Source organism: Lithobates pipiens, unplaced genomic scaffold (genome assembly GCF_037356315.1).
Source record: "Lithobates pipiens isolate NorthernLeopardFrog02 unplaced genomic scaffold, aLitPip1_a1.2 Scaffold_16, whole genome shotgun sequence".
Taxonomy (NCBI): Eukaryota; Metazoa; Chordata; class Amphibia; order Anura; family Ranidae; genus Lithobates; species Lithobates pipiens.
The window spans coordinates 257589971-257609328 of NW_027507748.1; the positions used below are offsets into that span (position 1 = coordinate 257589971).

General features: G+C 44.0%; 1 protein-coding gene across 1 annotated transcript in view; it reads right to left on the reverse strand.

Moving 5' to 3' along the window:
• The window catches only part of LOC143984135 (S-adenosylhomocysteine hydrolase-like protein 1), a 521010-nt gene that overhangs the window by 327272 nt on the left and 174380 nt on the right, over nt 1-19358 (reverse strand). The gene's annotated exons all lie outside the window — the stretch shown is intronic.

Consider the following 19358-nt stretch of genomic DNA (forward strand, 5'->3'; position numbering starts at 1 on the left):
TGTAGGCGGTAACGAGATGTTACCGCAATCTCCTCCTCACACACGATCGGTGTGTGAGGAGGAGAACCCGGTAACATCTCGTTACCGCGGTTTGTTTACATTTTAGTGATCGGCTGTGAAAGGATCACAGCCGATCACGTGGGTAAACAGCCGGCCAATGGCTGTTTACCAGCGTCGGTGACGAGCAGTGTTCCCGGGGAACACGCCGCCACCGACACGATCGCGCGCATGCGCCAAGCACAGTCGGGGTGTGACCATCTGTGATCGGCCGTGACTTCATCACGGCCGATCACGTGGTAAACAGCTATAACCAATGGCTGTTCACCCCCTTCGGTGGCGAGCGGTGTCTCCGTGACACGCCGCCACCGAAGAAACAGGGATGCGCGCGCGTGTGTCGGAAGGCCCAAGAAGGCCCAAGACGTTCCGATTGCCCTTGTGGAGTAAGCCGTGACCGGAAAGGGGGGGGCACCTGCCCCTTCAAGGCGTAGGCTTGTACTACAATCTGTCTGATCCACCTGAAAATGGTGGCCGACGAAACCGCCATGCCTTTCTTTGGACCAGCCACCGAAAACAAACAGTGAGTCTGACTTCCGAAAAGGGGAGCCGTGGCAGACAAATATTACCAAGTCCAACACACCCCGGTTCCTCAACACCTGGCTCTCAATAGCCATGCCGTTAAAGCCAGCAATGGTAAAGCAGGATGGGGAATTGGACCTTGAGACAGAAGGTCCTCTTGCAACAGCAATCGCCATGGGGCGTCTGCCACCAGGCGCACTAGGTCTGCGTACCAAGGACACTGAGGCCAATCTGGGGCAACCAGAATTATTGGGATCTCCTCGACTTCCACTCAGTGAAGCAAATGTGGTAACAGTTTTAGTGGAGAAAAGGCGTAGATCAGCTGGTACTGATCGCACGGAGACACGAGCGCGTCTGCCCACGGATCTCTTGTCCTGGACGCAAACCTCGGCACCTTCCGATGGAGACGGGAGGCCAGAAGATCCCCGTCTGGTGTGCCCCATCGCAGGCACAGTAGCCTGAAAACCTCTGGATGCAACACCCATTCTCCTGGGTCCAGCATCTGGTGACTTAGGTAATCCGCCTGCCAGTTTTCCACTCCTGGGATGTAAATGGCCAACAGGGCCGGTACATGTTGCTCTGCCCACCGAAGTATGTGAGCGACGTCCCATGCGGCGGCTGAGCTTTTTGTTCCTCCTTGGTGATTGATGTATGCCACCGCAGTGGTGTTGTCTGACTGGATCCTGATTGGACGCCCTTGCAGTCTCATTTACCATGTGGAGAGGCATAGCCAGATCGCTCTTAGTTCGAGCAGATTGAACGGCAACTTGGATTCCTCCGTCGACCAGAGGCCCCGAGTAGACTGAACCCCCATCACTCCACCCCACCCGGATAGGCTGGCATCCGTTGTGATCACTGTCCATTTCAGAGGTAGGAATGACTTCCCAGACTGAAGCACCGGGGACCTCAGCCACCAGATCAGGGAACCTGACCAACTGGCTCACCTAGGTATGTCGATCCAGGGACAGTGGAGATTTGTCCCACTTCGGCAAAATCTCCTTCTGCATTACTCTGGTGTGGAACTGGGCATATGGTACTGCCTCGAAGGAGGCCACCATGAGACCCAGGACTCGCATGCAGAAGCAAAGCGACGACCACTTGCGGTTCATCAGCAGTTTCAACACGGCTCTGAGAGTCTGCAGCTTGTCTGAAGGGAGAAACGCTATCATTTCTCTGGAGTCCAGCAGCAAGCCTAGGTACTCCAAATGCTGAGTCGGTACTACCACTGACTTTTTTAGATTCAACAGCCACCCAAATTCTTGCAGGGTCTGCTTGGTGATCGCCACATCCTCTTCTAACTCTGAGGGGGAAGATGCTCTCAGGAGGAGATCGTCTAGGTATGCCACGACTGCGATCCCGTGTTGCCACAGCAATGCCAAAACTGGAGTCAATACCTTGGTAAAGACTCGGGGGGCTGATGCCAAACCAAAGGGGAGTTTGGTGGGGGGCTGATGCCAAACCAAAGGGGAGTTTGGTAGTGGGCTGGTAGCGGGCTTCCCTGACTGTAGACTGCAGAAATTTTTGATCCCGAAAGCATATGGGTATGTGCAGGTACGCATCCTGGATGTCTAAGGATGCCAGGAAGTCCCATTGATGGAGTGAAGCGACTACTGAGCGAAACAGATTCCATTCTGAACCTCTGCACCTTTAAAAAGTGATTGAGGGCTTTTAGATCCAAGATTGGATGTACCCCTTCCTTCTTGGGAACTACAAACAGGTTTGAGTAGAACCCCTGGAAACATTCCGATTCCAGGACAGGTACAATCACCCCACAATTCAGCAGGTCCCTTACTGCCCCCAAGAGGGCCTCCTGGCAAGCCAGGAGAATGGCTATGATGGAGAGAAAGAATCTGTTTTGTGGCCAAGAGAGGAACTCTATCTTGTAGCCGTAGGAAATTAGATCACAGACCCATTGGTCGGACAGTGTAGAGGACCACCGTACTGCAAACTCCCGAAGGCGACCCACCACCCGAGTCATGGGTGGGGGCAAACCTTCATGTGGTAGCACTTTTGTTCGCAGGCTTGTTAGGCTGACGTTTCTGTCCTCGTGTGGTCGTCTTGTCGTGCTGGGGACGTTTTGTCAAAGCTGCAGCCGAAAAAGCCGTTTGTGAGCGGAAAAAGAGGGCCCTTGCCTACGGCGTGGCTCCTTAGCCTTCCTGGCCCGTGGGAGTAGTGTACTCTTACCACCTGTGGCATTTTTACTAATGTCATCCAAAGAGCCGGTCACCAAGGAAGGGAAGATCTGTCAGGGCTTTCTTGGATGCCAGGTCTGCAGACCAGCATTTCAACCAAATCAGGCACCACAGCACCACTGCTGACACTGAAGCCCTGGATAACAGGGGAAGAGTATCCAGGGCCGCGTCACAAACGTACTTAAGGCCTTGCACTAGTTGGTCTGCTAGTTCCACGCAGACAGGAGAAGCCTGTTCTCCCAATTCGTGGTGCAATCGTTTTGCCCACTCAGTGAGTGTCTGTAACACAAGTGCGGATGCCAGTACTGGTCGCATGGTTGACCCCACAACCGTAAACAAGGAACGAGCCACTGCCTCGGCCTTCCTGTCCGTGGGGTCCTTAAATGTAGGAGTCCCCTCTGCCGGGTTCGTGGTTACTTTGTTTAACCTGGATACTGGGGGGGTCCACGACCGGAGGAGCCGACCACTTTTTGAGAAGGCTCTCCTCAAAAGGGTAACGCACCGCCATGTATTTGGGGACCGAAAAGGTCCGTTGCGGGCCACCCCACTCCTTGTAAATGAACTTGTCAAGATAAGTCAGATACGGGAACACCTTAGGTGAACGGGCTGGCTTACGGGACCCAAAAGGGACCTCTACATCAGCAGAAGGATCTGCTGGCTCCTGAATCTTCAGGGTATCCCGCACAGCTGTGATAAGTGCTCCAACAAGTGCTTTATCGCGCACGAACCCGGTACGGGGACTCATCCTCACTGTCCGAACAGTCCTTGTCAGCGTCATCTGAAATGACAGAACAGGGGTCACCAGCCTCAGCAGGGCCCGAGTCTGCGTCAGAGCTCTCCCCAGAGGATGGGGGGGCAGTGGTCGTTTTTTTTTTTGCACCTTTGTGCCCACTTACTGCCTCCATCTTGGCAACAAACGAATTGAGGACCGCCGACAAGGTGTCCAAAGGCACTGTGCATTCCGCAGGCTAACCGGTTGCAAATGCCTGGATTTCGGGGGAAGAAACACCAGTTTCTGAAGCCATACTGACCCTACCCTGTCTGCCACCCGAAGGGGACTTAGGACAGTGACAGTCCCACCCTCCTGCTGCCGCTGACTGAGGGGCTCTTTCCCGCAGGACTCACCACCCTGAAAGGTTATGCGCTATCCAGCAGGTAGCGCCTGTGGTCTCTGTTGCCTCCCAGGTGCAGAGGAATCCGCTCTGCGTCAGTGGAAGCTGCTGCTAATGGCACTGAAACTGCTCTGCAATGTGCTCAGGCTCAAAGGAAATGGCCACCCAGTGTCCAGTATAAGGACATAAAACAGTGGGAAAATGGCCGCCAGAGCACAGGGACACATGCTGCCACTAGAGAAAGCTGAAAAAAGTGTTCAGGCTTCTAAAAAGTGGCCGCCGGCATCCAGTATAAAGGACAAATCACAGGGAAAATGGCTGCCGAAGCCCAGGAAAGCATGCTTTCCCTTGCCCACACCTAAGATGGCTACTGATGCTGAAACCATGAGGGACAGAGCTGAATATATGGCTGGGATCAGCGCTGCAAGGGACACAGACACAGCCTCACAAGCACCTCCAGGGACATGATAAACAGGACTCAGGACACAGCCAGCCAGAGCAGCCCTCCCACAGGTGAGAGACACCTGTACAGACACACACACACCGCTCAGCAGCCACATGCAGCATCCCCCACGGGGAGGGGAGAGGGGAGGGGAGAGGAGAGAGGGAGGTGAGGGACCCCCAAATTGACCTCCCAGTGAATGCTCAGCTGCTCAGCCCCACCGAGGCAAGGAGAACTGTACTTACCAGTCCTGAAGAGCTGGGAGACATTCCATTACAGACCCACTCTCTGATCAGTACAAGGTGGCTGCTGGCCTCGGCACACTGTGACGAAGACATCAGTAGCCCGGTCATATGTGCGCCCTGGAGCATAAAAGCTCACCAACCACCTCTGGAGCTGAGGTTTCATTGTGGCCAGCCTAGCGCGGAGCTGCGACCTGCACACACTCAATGGCCAGGCTGGGGAGACTACAAGGATAAGGGTATCCAGCCTGTCACCCAGCAGGCTGTTGATAGCAGATCACAGGATCTATCATCTTGCGCAAAAAGCCAAGCTTCTGCAGAAAATAAGATGGACTGATGGGCCCGTCAGGGTTCCTCGGACCTTCTCCTTCACTAGTCAAAATATAACTGATGACTGCATGGGAGATAAATAAAATCAAAACACTTCGCTGTCAGACTATCCAATAGCAGCTAACACAAAACAGATATTTTTGTTCAAAAAGTGAAAAAATTAAATAAAGTGTAGCGCTAAAAATCAAAATAAGTGGCCTAACTAAATCAATGCCAAAAGACATATGTGTGTAAAGAATTATATAAATATATAATAATATACTATCAAATACATATTGTGCTCAATTAGTGATAACGTGACCAATCAAACAAATTAGCATCACACACAAAAACAAATAAATAAAAAATGATAATATAAATAAATATAAGACTATGTTAAAGTCCTTTCAGTGCAAAGAAAAAGTCCTAAGTGTTGAATCAAATGTTGGATGTTAAATAGACCACCAAATCTCAGGATGCAACGTGCAGCCACCCATGTGATGATACCACCACCTCTACAGATGTGGGCTTACCAGATGGTTCAGACCCAAAAGAACGTACATTCCATGGGTCACACACACTTTATGGCATCAGCAGATAAATGAAATGGCAGGCATTGCGTTCCCAATCTTATGAAAGGTCTGTCTCCGGATAAAAATAATGCCAAGCTCTCGCCAAATAAATGTGGATAATACCAAGCTCCAACCGATAGGTATATAGGATGAAAAGATAGGATCATTTAGTGCAATTCCGTATAACCTATACAGTTTATTAAAAATAGTATCAAACTTACATTTTAAAAGTAGTTTTCAAGCGCTTTGTAAATATAAAATGGCGGTACTGGAGTCCTCACGACGCGTTTCGTCTCAGTAGACTTCGCCTGCGGTGTGCCTCCACTGCAGCCTAACTCACATTTATAGAAGATTTGGCCCCACTGACGAGAATCCATCTCTCTGTGTCACCGCAGTCAATTTCCGGTTTGCATGAAAATGGACGCCAGGCATGCGTTCCACATCTCTATTCTACAGCACAGGATGCGTTCCAACGATACCTTCCAGTTCCTCAAAAATGGAGGGCCGGTCTGTGTTACAAGCCTCGATGTGAGGGGTGTTCCACGCCTCCATTCCACATAGAGGGATGTGTTCCAGTAGTAAACATTCTAGCCTCGATATGAAATCGAGACCCGCATCACCACAAAACGCCCCGGCTGACAGAAAAATGCATACACACAATAGAGACACAGCCTCTAAAAAAAAGGAGAAACTACAGCGGGTCATTACATTAATCGGAACGCATATCTTTATCATAATTATAATGTACATTATATATATGCATTAAATACTGAGGTACTAAGGTTGTAAAATATAGACCTCAATGTTGTAAATTAGCACACATTAACAAGCATGTACTCAAGATAGATTCTCTTAAAGGGGCCATACATATTGAACATCTCTTGGAAAACCCTTACAATGTACATGCATGAAAATGTATAAAAATATATAAAAAAATATATAAATAATAATTTTACATTTTCCTTACAACATATGCCTCAAGATTCATTGATGAAAGCATTAATGTCCCACTCCACGTTCATACCGAACGGGGAGTGGGACTGGAGCTCATAGATCCAGAAAGTCTCTAAACGGGACACCCCTCTAGTTATAGCGCCCCCTCTCCAAGGAGGCAAACACTTATTGATAGCAATAAATTGTGTTCCTTTTGAAATACTATTGTGGAATTCCTTGTAGTGTCTAGCAACACTGTTTAGAATCCTTGCTCTTAACTAGAGCAATATGTTCGTACACTCTGACAGAAAACATCCTTATTGTGCGACCAACATATTGTTTGCCACAGGGGCAAGTTATTAAATATACAACATATTTAGTGCTGCATGTACAACATGTTTTGATAGTGTACTTATTAGCTACAGTTGACATAAATTTGACCGTCTTACGTTTCCCCAACGCGTTGTGTTGACACACGCATTTTTTGCATGGAAAAAAAAAACAATTAGGTTGTGAAAAAAAGAGGGGCAAACTGGCGGGTTTATGTTGTTTGGTGCTATACGATTTTGTAAAGATGGTGCTCCTTTAAAAAGGATTTTAGCCTGCTCTGGTAATGTAGCTCAGAGGATGGTATCATTTCTAAGGACATTCCAGTGCCTATTCACAATTGTTCTAATTTGCTTATGTTGTATTGAAAATGATGTTAACATGGCCCATTTAAAACTTTTGTCTGGTTCTCGTTTGGGTTTAACCGCCAAAAGGGATTCTCTATAAACATTGGTCACTCTCTGTAATTCCAAATCCAAAGTTTTAATATCATACCCCTTATCAAGAAATCTTTGCTTCATGATTTCTGCTTGTGTAGTTAACGTATCCGTGTCAGTACAGTTACTACGAAGCCTGAGAAATTGGCTGTGCAGAACATGATTTATGGCGGCAGCTGTCTATAGAAATAAAACCAATATGGTCGGTCGGTTTTAAATAGGTTTTAAACCTAAATCTTTTATCAACTATTTCGATCTCCAGGTCCAAAAAATTGATCTTACTTGTGCTCGCCTCATATGACAATGCTATGCCTAATCATTGGAATTAAGGTTGTCAAAGAATTATTTTAAAGAATCTGCAGTGCCACTCCATAGGAGGAGGATGTCGTCAATGTACCTAGCCCAAAGAACTAAAGACGAGTTTTCTTGGGCATAGCTGACATCCTCCTCCCATTTGGCCATGAAGAGGTTCGTGAGGCTTGGGGCAAATTTAGCCCCCATTGCTACACCGCGTTGTTGGAGATAGTAACATTCATTAAACCAGAAATAGCTATGTTCAGTAGCAAATTCAAAAAGTTCTACAAGGTATTCACATTGGAAAGGTGCAAGAGAATGCTCGCGATTCAGAAAATGACGAACAGCCTCTATGCCTCTTCCATGCGGTATGCACGGATAGAGATGCCACATCCACAGTGGCTATGATGTAGTGATCTTGTAACACCATGCTCTCTAACCGTCTTATAGTGGAACCCATATCTTTGAGATACAATGGTGTTTTTCTGACAAGAGACTGTAAATAAAAATCTATATATCGACCTATACGTGAGTTTACTGAATTGATACCACTCACACTATAGGTCGTCCTGGGGGTTTTACTGGATCCTTATGAATTTTGGGTACATAATATATTGTGGGTATTTGTGGAGCTGTGGGTAATAGAAAAACCTCTCTCTTTATTATTTAGAATATTCAACACATGGCCTTTACTAATAAGATCTTTAAGTGGTCTCTTATACATACTGCTAGGGTTATTTGGAAGTACTTTATATGTACCTGGTTCACTACGAATTCGATACATTTACGCTTCATACTGTTCTTTGCCCAAAATAACAATGGCGCCGGACTTATCCGCAGGGCGTATGACCACATCTTTTTGATCGCATAGAGATTTAAATCCAACCTTTGGAAAGGGCGGCTGGCGAATACGTTTCTCGGGGAGTTAAGCAAGATCACTGAGTACTAAATCTTTGAATATTTTAACCGCTGGAACTGTTGGGACCAGGGGAGAGAACAGGGATGGGTTGGATAATCCAGAATGAACAGTTCCTGATGTGGCAGCATGATAACTAGTCCTAAAAGGGTTTGATATTAAATAACGTTGGATGTTAATTTTACGTATGTATTTGTGCACATCAATAAAAGTATTACATTTATCCAATCTATTGGGAGGTGCACATTTAAAGCCCTTTATCAAGGACAGATATTTCCTCTTGAGTAAATGTTTTAGTACGCAAGTTGAAAACACCCTGGGGTTGTTACCTAAGGGACCGCCCCTTGGGTGGAACTGGAAAGTTCTGTTTAACATAACATGTAATGCCTAGTATTCTCCTAAAGGTGGCGTAACAAGCTAATGGCTAAGAGAGGAGCTGTGTCGGCCGGTGAATATAAGAGAAAGTGTGCTTGTAAGATCGCTGAGCAAATACGGTGTGACAAAAAGTATTCCAACGACCATCATTTTATTCTCTAGGGTTTTAGGGAAAAAATGGATAATGTTTGGGGTTCTAAGTAATTTTCTAGCAAAAAAAAATGTTTTTAACTTGTAAACACAGAGTCTGAAAAAGAGGCCTGGTCCTTATGTGGTTAACCAAATTATACACCGCACTTTTAAGGTTATTAATCAATTAATCAAAACAATCGGCCAACGAATTGATTATGAAAATAATCGTTAGTAGCAGCCCTAAAAAGCATTTAGGGCATTTAAGAAGTGCTGCACTCTTTGCCGTGGTATACACACACAAAATGTACTCGTTTGCTCATCTTGGAGTCTGCTGGAACTCTGTCCAAGTGGAACTGGTCAAAGTGCAGAGTTAAAAACCAGAGTTTAAAACAGGAGGTCATAACAGGGGTCATAGTACCTGTGTAGTTTGAGTACCAGAGTGTTGTCCGAGTAGTGTGTGTGTGTGGATCGTTGGTACTTGTGTATTGTGAGTGTGAGTGGTCTGCGAGTGAACGGAGGTCTGCGAGTGCCTGTGTATTGTCTTGAGTATTAATGTCAGGAAGCTAGTTGTTAGGTAATTTGGACAGGGTATAATCCCCAATCCTCATAAAATTTAATAGGTACAATGCCAGCGGGTGTGGAGAGGCGACTCGTTGTACATCTTGCGGCTTGTATGCGTTCCTTGACCACCCGATCGAGGGTGAATACTGCTGTGCAAAATGTAAGTGCACTGTTTCCCTGGAAGCCCAGGTTCTGAATCTGGGGAAGCAACTGTCAGCACTGAGAAGTCTCTCCATACTAAAGGAGAGTCAGGAACGTACACGGCAGGTGTCAGCAGGGGCCAGCACAGAGGCAGGTAGAGACAAAGAGGTGCGGGCACTAGCAAAGAGTAGATGGGTGACAGGAAGGGTAGAGCGGGAAGTGCCAGGGAGGACAATCCAGGGCTGGAGCATCCCAATAAGTACGCTCCATTGATTGACATTGGTGAAACCAGTCAGGGACCAACAGTGCTGGAGCTGAGTGACTCTCCTAGCTGCCGGGTTAAGAACTCCTCCAGTTAAGAGTGGGGGGGGGGGGATTCTAGTGGTAGGGGACTCAATTCTTCAAAGGACAGAGATGCCAATCTGTAACAAAGACCTGAAGCGGCGAACAGTATGTTGTCTACTGGGTGCTCGCGTTCGGCACATCACGGATCTGGTGGACATATTACTGTGAGGGGCTGGGGAAGACCCAGCTGTCATGGTGCACGTTGCCACCAATGACAAACTCAGAGGCAGATGGCGTGTCCTAAAGAACCGATTTCAGGGACTTAGGAGCTAAATTGAGAAAAAGGACACCCAAGGTAGTATTCCCAGGAATACTACCGGTACACCAAGCCACATCAGAAAGGCAGAGGGAGATTAGAGAAGTAAACAAGTGGGTGAAGAGCTGGTGTAGTAAGGAGGGATTTGGGTTCCTGGAGGACTGGGATGACGTCTCAGTCGATAACCGGTACTATAGAAGGGACAGACTGCACCTAAATGAGGAGGGTGCAGATCAGCTGGGAATGAAGATGGCTGAAAAGTTAGAGGGGTTTTTAAACTAGGCGGTGGGGGGAGGGTCCAGAGGTAGAGATAGTCACCATGGAACATATTCCAGAGGGTATTATTGGGGGCATTAGTGGTAGGTTGACCAAAGCACATAAACCCAAGGTAAGTATAGTAGCAAGTCCTAGTTGCAATCTCGGAACACCCAATAAGAGGATAATATGCGCCCGGTCTAAACTATGTGGCATGTCCACCAGTGCCAGGAGCCTGGTGGACAAGATGGGTGAACTAGAGATACTATTGTATGAGTAAGATTTGTAGGAGTTTCAGAGACCTGGTTCAACAGCTCTCATGATTGGCTGGCAAACATTCAAGGGTATAACCTTTATCGCAAGGATAGAGGGGGTAAAAAAGGGGTAGGGGTATGCCTATATATCAAGAATAATGTACAAGTGAATGTGAAAGATGACATTATTAAGGGAGCTAGGGAGGAGGTGGAATCCTTATTGGTAGAGCTCCAAAGGAATGAAGCTAAGGGGAAAATAATACTGGCAGTATGCTATAGACCCCCTAACCTGAGGGAGGAAGGGGAGACAGATCTATCACAATTTGGATTAGCAGCAAGGATGGGAGCTGTTATAATGGGGGATTTTAATTATCCATACATGGACTGGGCAGAGGGAACCGTGCATTCATCTAAGGCTCGCCAGTTCCTAAATGTCTTGCAGGACAATTCTATGGGTCAGATGGTAAGCGCACCAACTAGAAATAAAGAGTTACTGGATCTACTGATAGGGGGCAGGTTTCATTCAGGATGGAAAAGGGCCTGGAGGTCCTAGTAGATGATAGGCTATGTAATGGCATTCAATGCCAAGCTGCTGCTAACAAAGCAAACAGAATATTGGCATGCGTTAAAAAGGGGATCAGCTCCAGAGATAAAACGATAATTCTCCCGCTCTACAAGACTCTGGCCCGGCCTCACCTGGAGTATGCTGTCCAGTTCTGGGCACCAGTCCTCAGGAAGGATGTACTGGAAATGAAGCGAGTACAAAGAAGGGCAACAAAGCTAATAAAGGGTCTGGAGGATATTGGTTATGAGCAAAGATTGCGAGCACTGAACTTATTCTCTCTGGAGAAGAGATGCTTGACAGGGGATACGATTTCAACATACAAATACCATACTGGTGATCCCACAATAGGGATAAAACTTTTTCGCAAAAGGAAGTTTAACAAGACTCGTGGCCACTCATTAAAATTACAAGAAAAGAGTTTTAACCTTAAACCACGTAGAGGGTTGTTTACTGTAACAGCAGCAAGGATGTGGAATTCCCTTCCACAAGCAGTGGTCTCAGCGGAGAGCATTGATAGTTTCAAGAAACTATTAGATAAGCAGCAGAACGACCACAACATACAGGGATATACAATGTATTAATGACATATAATCACACACATAGGTTGGACTTGATGAACTTTTTTCAACCTCACCTACTGGAACCACAATACATTAAGGGCTCATACACACAGGGCCTAAAAAAATGCCTTTTTTTTTTTCTCATTAGGAATGTTTTTTTATTCAGCCCATAAGAGTACTTCTATGTTAGTCTACATATCTGTGCATACAGATTTTTATAACGTATTAGAAGAGGAGCTTTTACAGGCTAAGAAAAAAGGAAAAAAAAATAAAAAAAATCACCAGCATGTTCAGAGGAGGAGCTTTTGAGTTAAAAAAAAAAAAAAAAAAGAAAAACATGAGACGCACAGACAGACACGTTTAGGCACCTTCAAGCATTCTAAGTGCTAGAAATAAAATTAAATTCTGTCCAATAAAATGTATTACCGCCAAACTCGCAAACGTGTATGAACACGTGTGAACTTGTGCTTTTTAAGCTGCTTTTTCCTGCCAGGGGCAAAAAAGCAGAAATGCCATGTGGGCATGAGGCCTAACATGTTCAGCCATTCTTTAGGATTAAATCCCCTTTAAGTTTTTTTTCTCTTTTGCTCTCTGTGCCCTTGAGACAAAACAGGAAATGAGAAGATGTATAATAAAAACAAAAAACATGGCCGCCGCTATACATATAATACGCTATAACAACTGCAAAGAGACCAACCAAAAATGGCCGACAATTCACTGCCTGTTTACCACCATAAATTGACTGGTCTTACAACCAATCTGGTTCTCCTGATGAAGACATGAGGTGTGTCGTAATGCATAGAGAGTGATTGGTCACCATGAGACCAGAAGTGATGTAAGAGGCGCCTGTAACGCCGATAAACCGTTCACTGTTTTGTAAGTGCCCATTTGTTAGTTTTTAATAATAAATGAGTGTGTTCAAACATATTTCGCTATGTGAATATATATTTTATCCCCACATATGCCTGATATATATGAATATCGGTACTGTGCTGACCTATTGAAAACACACATTGGAAGCATAGGACTAGGAGAAATATCCACAACTACTAGTGACCCTGGAAGATTCCCTAACCATACTGAGTCTATTAAAGGGGTTGTAAAGCTTTGTTTTTATTTGTTCTTTTAAGCTAGTGCATTGTTGGTTCACTTACCTTTTCCTTCAATTTCCCTTCTGTTTTTTTCTTTGTCTGAATTTCTCACTTCCCATTTCTCCTCAGTAAACTTCACACCATCATCCGAGTGGTGTTTAGTCAGCCAGAACAGCTTACTGAACAGCTTACTGAGGAGGAACAGGTAGTGAGAAATTCAGACAAAGAAAACAAAAAAAAAACATTTAGAAGGGAAATCAAAGGAAAAGGTAAGTGAACCAACAATGCAATAGCTTAAAGTGGTTGTAAACCCTCCCCTACAACTTTGTCCCATGTGAATCAGCATACAAAACCCTAATGAACACTGCTTGTAGATATCGCCTTACTTGCTTAGTATTGTTGTAATCCTTTTTGTTCTTTAGAATGACGTCACTGAGCATGCCCTGATTTACGGCACACACTCTATGTCTTATCTATCGGTTATCGGGACTTCCTACGGCACAACACTGATATCCCACGAGGCTGCTAATCACTCAGAGCTTCCTTCTACACACCATTTGACCTCACATACAGTGGAAAGCAGGGCATGGGACAGCAGTACTGCACTCTTATCAGCTGAAGCAAATAGGACTCATACAGGCAAACACTAGGTAATCAGCACAAGTAAATACTATGAAATAAACATGTCAGCTATGAACAGGGAAGCAGGGTTGCCATAGAAACATTCGATTGAGAAGGAGTCTTGGTTAACAGTACAGGAAGTGCTCAATGTAAGGGCAGAAATACACTCCACTTTGGACTCAGAAAACAATACTTAAGATGGTGCTGCCTAACCCCTGGAAACAATTTTTTTAAAGTTTCTTTAAACAGTAAGTAATATGCGATTTGGGCTGGATTACAGTGGCTATAATTTGATAATTACTTATTATAATGGACTAAATGAAAAGAAGCATCAGAGTGAGAGAGTTTACTTCCTCTTTAAAGGAACCTATTTAGAAAATAAAAAACAAATCTTTACAACCCCTTTAAGCCTGATACCATCTAAATAGAGGTAAGAGCATATAGAGCATTGAGTGACATAAACGAAGATTTTATACTGGAGATTATATTCACCACTTGCTTACTGGGCACTTAAACACCCTTCCTTGCACAGACCAATTTTCAGCTTTTGGTGCTCTCACACTTTGAATGACAATAACTCAGTCATGCAACACTGTACCCAAATGAATTTTTTGTCCTTTTTTTCCCACAAATAGAGCTTTCTTTTGGTGGTATTTGATCACCTCTGGGGTTTTTATTTTTTGCGCTATAAATGAAAAAAGAACGAAAATTTTGAAAAAAACACGCATATTTCTTTGTTTCTGTGACAAAATTATTCAAATTATTAATTTTTCTTCATAAAATTTGGCCACAATTTATACTGCTACATGTCTTTGGTAAAAAATAACCCAAATTAGTGGATATTATTTGGTCTTTGTGAAAGTTAGAGAGTCTACAAGCTGTGGTGCGAATCGCACAAAATTGATCACATCTGATGTACTGGTGGTCCATCTCATTTCTTGCGACCCGAACAAGTCAGGAAAGTACAAATATCCCCACAATGACCCCTTTTTGGAAAGTAGACATTCCAAGGTATTTAGTAAGAGCCATAGTGATCTTTATGATGTTGTCATTTTTTTCCCACAATTCTTTTCAAAATTAAGATTTTTTTTTTTTACACATAATTGTCCTTTATTTCTCTCACATGGCATGTGTATACTACAAATGACACCCCCAAAAAAAATCTGCTACTCCTCCTGAGTATTACAATACCACATGTGTGGGACTTTTTCACAGCCTGGCCAAATAGAGAGGCCCAACATGCAGGGAGCACCATCATGTGTTCTAGGAGCATAAATTACACTTCTACTACCTATTCAACTTTTGAAGGCCCTGGAGCACCAAGACAATGACACGTGGCACTGATGACAAATGGCACTGATGACACGTGGCACTAATGACAGATGGCACTAATATGTAGCACTGATGACAGATGGCACTTATACGTGGCACTAATACGTGGCACTGACAGATGGCACCGATACGTGGCACCGATGACAGGTGGCACTGATGACAGATGGCACTGATAAGTGGCATTGATGACACATGACACTGACAACAGATGGCACGCGACATTGACAGTTGGCACTGATATGTGGCACTGATGACAGAGGGCACTAATATGTGGCACTATGTGGCACTGATGACACGCGGCACTGACGACAGATGGCACTGGGGACAAATGGCACTGACAACAGGTGGCACTGGGGACAGATAGCACTAACAGGTGGCACTGGGGACAGATAGCACTGGGGGCAGGTAGCACTGGGGGAAGATGGTACTTTTTTTTTTTTTTTTTACTTACGGCCGCTGCAGGTGTTCATCTGTCCCTTCTCACACGCTGTCTGTGTGAGGAGGGAGAGCGGCGCTGAGAGATGATCTCGTATGTTCACATATGAGATCATCTCTCATTGGATAGGCCGATCGCTCTGTAAACGCCCGCTGTGATTGACCGTTTACAGCAATCTGTGACTGGCTGTGTCCGAGGGACACAGCTAGCACAGAACTTCCCCGATGCGTGCTCACGGGAGCACGCATTGCGGAAGTAAACAGGAGGCCGTTCAGGAACAGCCTCCCGGCAGTTAGCGTCCGCTCTGTAGCCGTATTTCGACTATAGGGCGGGCGCGAAGCGGTTAAAGACTCTGGTTGAAGCACTGCTGCACTTTTTGTTCCATCCCTGTTTTTATATCTACATTGTATGGACTACTTGGTCATTATTATCACTGCATAACCCTGTGACCAGCACATGATGACTTTGCTTCTATATAGTCATCCAGTATCTGTCATCAGACTGATTGAATATTATTAGTTATTTTATGGAATTTTTGCACAGAATTGCTTATGGCACATAATTGTTTTTTGCACTGGATTGCACTTTTGCACAAATTATATAATATATATATATATATATATATATATATATATATATGATTGTAATGTAATATATATATATATATATATATTATATATATAAAAAAAAATATTTTCATAGGATTGATGATTTACATACAGTTATAGTATTCACATAGTATTTGGGATCATCTGTTTATACATTAATTAGCCCCATCTTCACTTACTATTGTGGTACTATTATAGGGCCTAACAGAATATTTTATTATTCCTACCTAGCACTTTAGTTACATTAACGCTATTTATTTAGTTGACCACATGTGCGCTGATCATCCCCTATTCACAGGAAATTAGAAGAAATTTCACAGAATTGAGAATAATCAACTTAGTCACTGGAACATTTATGTCTATTGGCTGATGTGCCCCTCCCCCCCATGCTCTGGTGATAACATAATATTTTCTCTCAATTTCTGTCTCAGTAACAATGCTCATCAGGACAGAGGGGTAAATCTACCTAGTGGTAACACAGGAGAAAAAAAAAAAAAAACAGAGGGTCTAGTGCTCAGTATGAAAACTTATGTTTTAATCATTTGTTTCCATGATCTTTTGTTCACGACTATCAATATGTACAGGTGGTAGGTATGTACGTACCAAGAACCAGGGTAGCCCCCTACCCCCCCCCCCCAGTAAAGGTTTAACCCCCTGATTGCCCCCAGGTAACCCTTTCACCCCCTTTTGCCAGTGTCACTAAGCGATAGTTTTTCTGATCGCTGCATTAGTGTCACTGGTGCTGCTAGGTAGCTAGTTATTTTTTATGTTCACCGCCAGGTTTTTATAGCATTAGGTACCCCCATATACTACCTAATAAAGATTTTAACCCCCTGATTGCCCCTAGAGTTAACCCTTTCACCAGCGATCACCGTATAAGTGTCACTGGTGATGCTGGTTAGCCAGTTAGTTATTTAGGTTCCCAGTCAGGTTTTTATATAGCGTCAGGAACCCTCATATACTACCTAATAAAGATTTTAACCCCCTGATTGCCCCTAGTTAACCCTTTCACCAGTGATCACCGTATAAGTGTTACGGATGACTCTGGTTAGTTTTCTTTGTATAGCATCAGGGCACCCACCATTTATTACCCAATAAAGGTTTAACCCCCTGATCACCCGGCGGGTGATATCAATTAGGTTTTAGGGTCAGGGTCTGCGTCGCCCCAGGCAGCGCTAGGTTAGTGCCAGTACCGCTAACACCCACACGCAAAGCATACACCTCCCGTAGTGGTATAGTATCTGACAGATCAATATCTGATCAGATCTATACTAGCGTCCCCAGCAGTTTAGGGTTCCAAAAAAACGCATTGTTAGCGGGATCAGCCCAGATACCTGCTAGCACCTGCATTTTGCCCCTCCGCCCAGCCCACCCAAGTGCAGTATCGGTCGATCACTGTCACTTACAAAACACTAAACACATAACTGCAGCGTTTGCAGAGTCAGGCCTGATCCCTGCGATCGCTAACAGTTTTTTTGGTAGCGTTTTATATTTAAATCCGGAAGGCGGTGCTTGGTTTTCAGGGTCCCGTACGTGGCTAGGCTCCCAAAAAGTCCCCCATATGTGGTATCCCCGTACTCAGGAGAAGCAGCAGAATTTATTTTGGGGTGTAATTTGACTTATGCCCATAGCATGTGTGAGCAATATATCATTTAGTGACAACTTTGTGCAAAAAAAAAAAAAAGTTTTAAAATATTCCCGCAACTTGTGGCAAAATATGAAATATTTCATGGACTCAACATGCCTCTCAGTAAATAGCTTGGGGTGTCTACTTTCCAAAATGGGGTCATTTAGGGGGGTTTTGTACTATTTTGGCATTTTATGGCCTTCGAAACTGTGATAGGTAGTGAGGAGGGAAATCAAAAATTTGCACCCTTAGAAATCCTGAAGGCAGTGATTGGTTTTCGGGGTGCCGTACGCGGCTAGACTCCCAAAAAGTCCCACATATGTGGTATCCCCGTACTCAGGAGAAGCAGCAGAATATATTTTGGGGTGCAATTCCAAATATAACTATGGCATGTGTGAGCAATATATCATTTAGTGACAACTTTTTGTAAACTTTTTTTTTTTTTGTTTGTGTCATTATTCAATCACTTGGGACAAAAAAAAATATTCAATGGGCTCCACATGCCACTCAGCAATTTTCTTGGGGTGTCTACTTTCCAAAATGGGGTCATTTGGGGGGGGGATTTGTACTGCCCTGCCATTTTAGCACCTCAAGAAATGAGATAGGCAGTCATAAATTAAAAGCTGTGTAAATTCCAGAAAATGTACTCTAGTTTGTAGATGCTATAACTTTTGCGCAAACCAATAAATATACGCTTATTGACATTTTTTTTACTAAAGACATGTGGCTGAATACATTTTGGCCTAAATGTATGACTAAAATTTCGTTTATTCGATTTTTCTTATAACAGAGTAGAAAATATCATTTTTTTTCAAAATTATCAGTCTTTTTCCTTTTATATTGTAAAAAATAAAAATCGCAGAGGCAATCAAATACCATCAAAAGAAATCTCTATTTGTGGGAAGAAAAGGACGCAAATTTTGTTTGGGTACAACATTGCATGACCGCGCAATTACCAGTTAAACAGTTCATCAGAATACAGGTGTATGTTTTGCAGTGTCAGTGTAATCTTCTATAGGTGGGCCGCATGAAGCGTACACTAAAAAGGTATTGGTGAACACTGTAGGTTCATCAAAGAGGTGTGATAAGCATAGCAAGCCCTGGCACTGCATTCGATGTCAAAAAGGTTTAAAGATGTTTGGAGATCCTGGCCACTAAGTGCATTTCAGACAAATCCTTGACTGACCATGAAAGATATTCTCTTTTATGTAAAAGGGAAATATTTTGCATTTATAAGCTAGGCCCCTTTTCCTACATAGCCGCAATAAAGAACTGGAAATACTTAGTGTTGTATACTGTTATTGTAACAAATTATCACTTCTGTTCATATTACTGTTTGGTATTTTCAATCGTCTTTTTTTTCCATAAGACAAGACATATTTTATAATTTATTATTAATTAGTATGTATTGTCCCCTCTGTAGGAATTTGATACTATGGGCTCAGCATTAACATCAATAGAGGTTAAATAAATGTGTTTACTTTTAATCTTTTTATATATATTTTTTCTTTCTTTCAACTAGCAATATATATGGAATTTCTTGTGAAAATAGTTACATATTTTTATTATCATTATTAGTAATTTAATCATTTTAAAACTTTGGAAGTGGTGCACTTGAGCCTGAGGCTTTACATTTTATTTTTAATTAGCCTCCTCCCTTCCTTTCCATTTTACGCCCTTTATATTCCTGTGTCCACATGATAAAGTGCATGCGCACAAAACATCTCATCATGGCAACACCCCAGAACACTTTGATGCGTTTCACTTGCTTCCCATTAATGGTGGCTCTCCTTGGCTCCATCTGGCACCCAGCGCATCTTGCATTACTTCATCCCTGACTTTTGAGT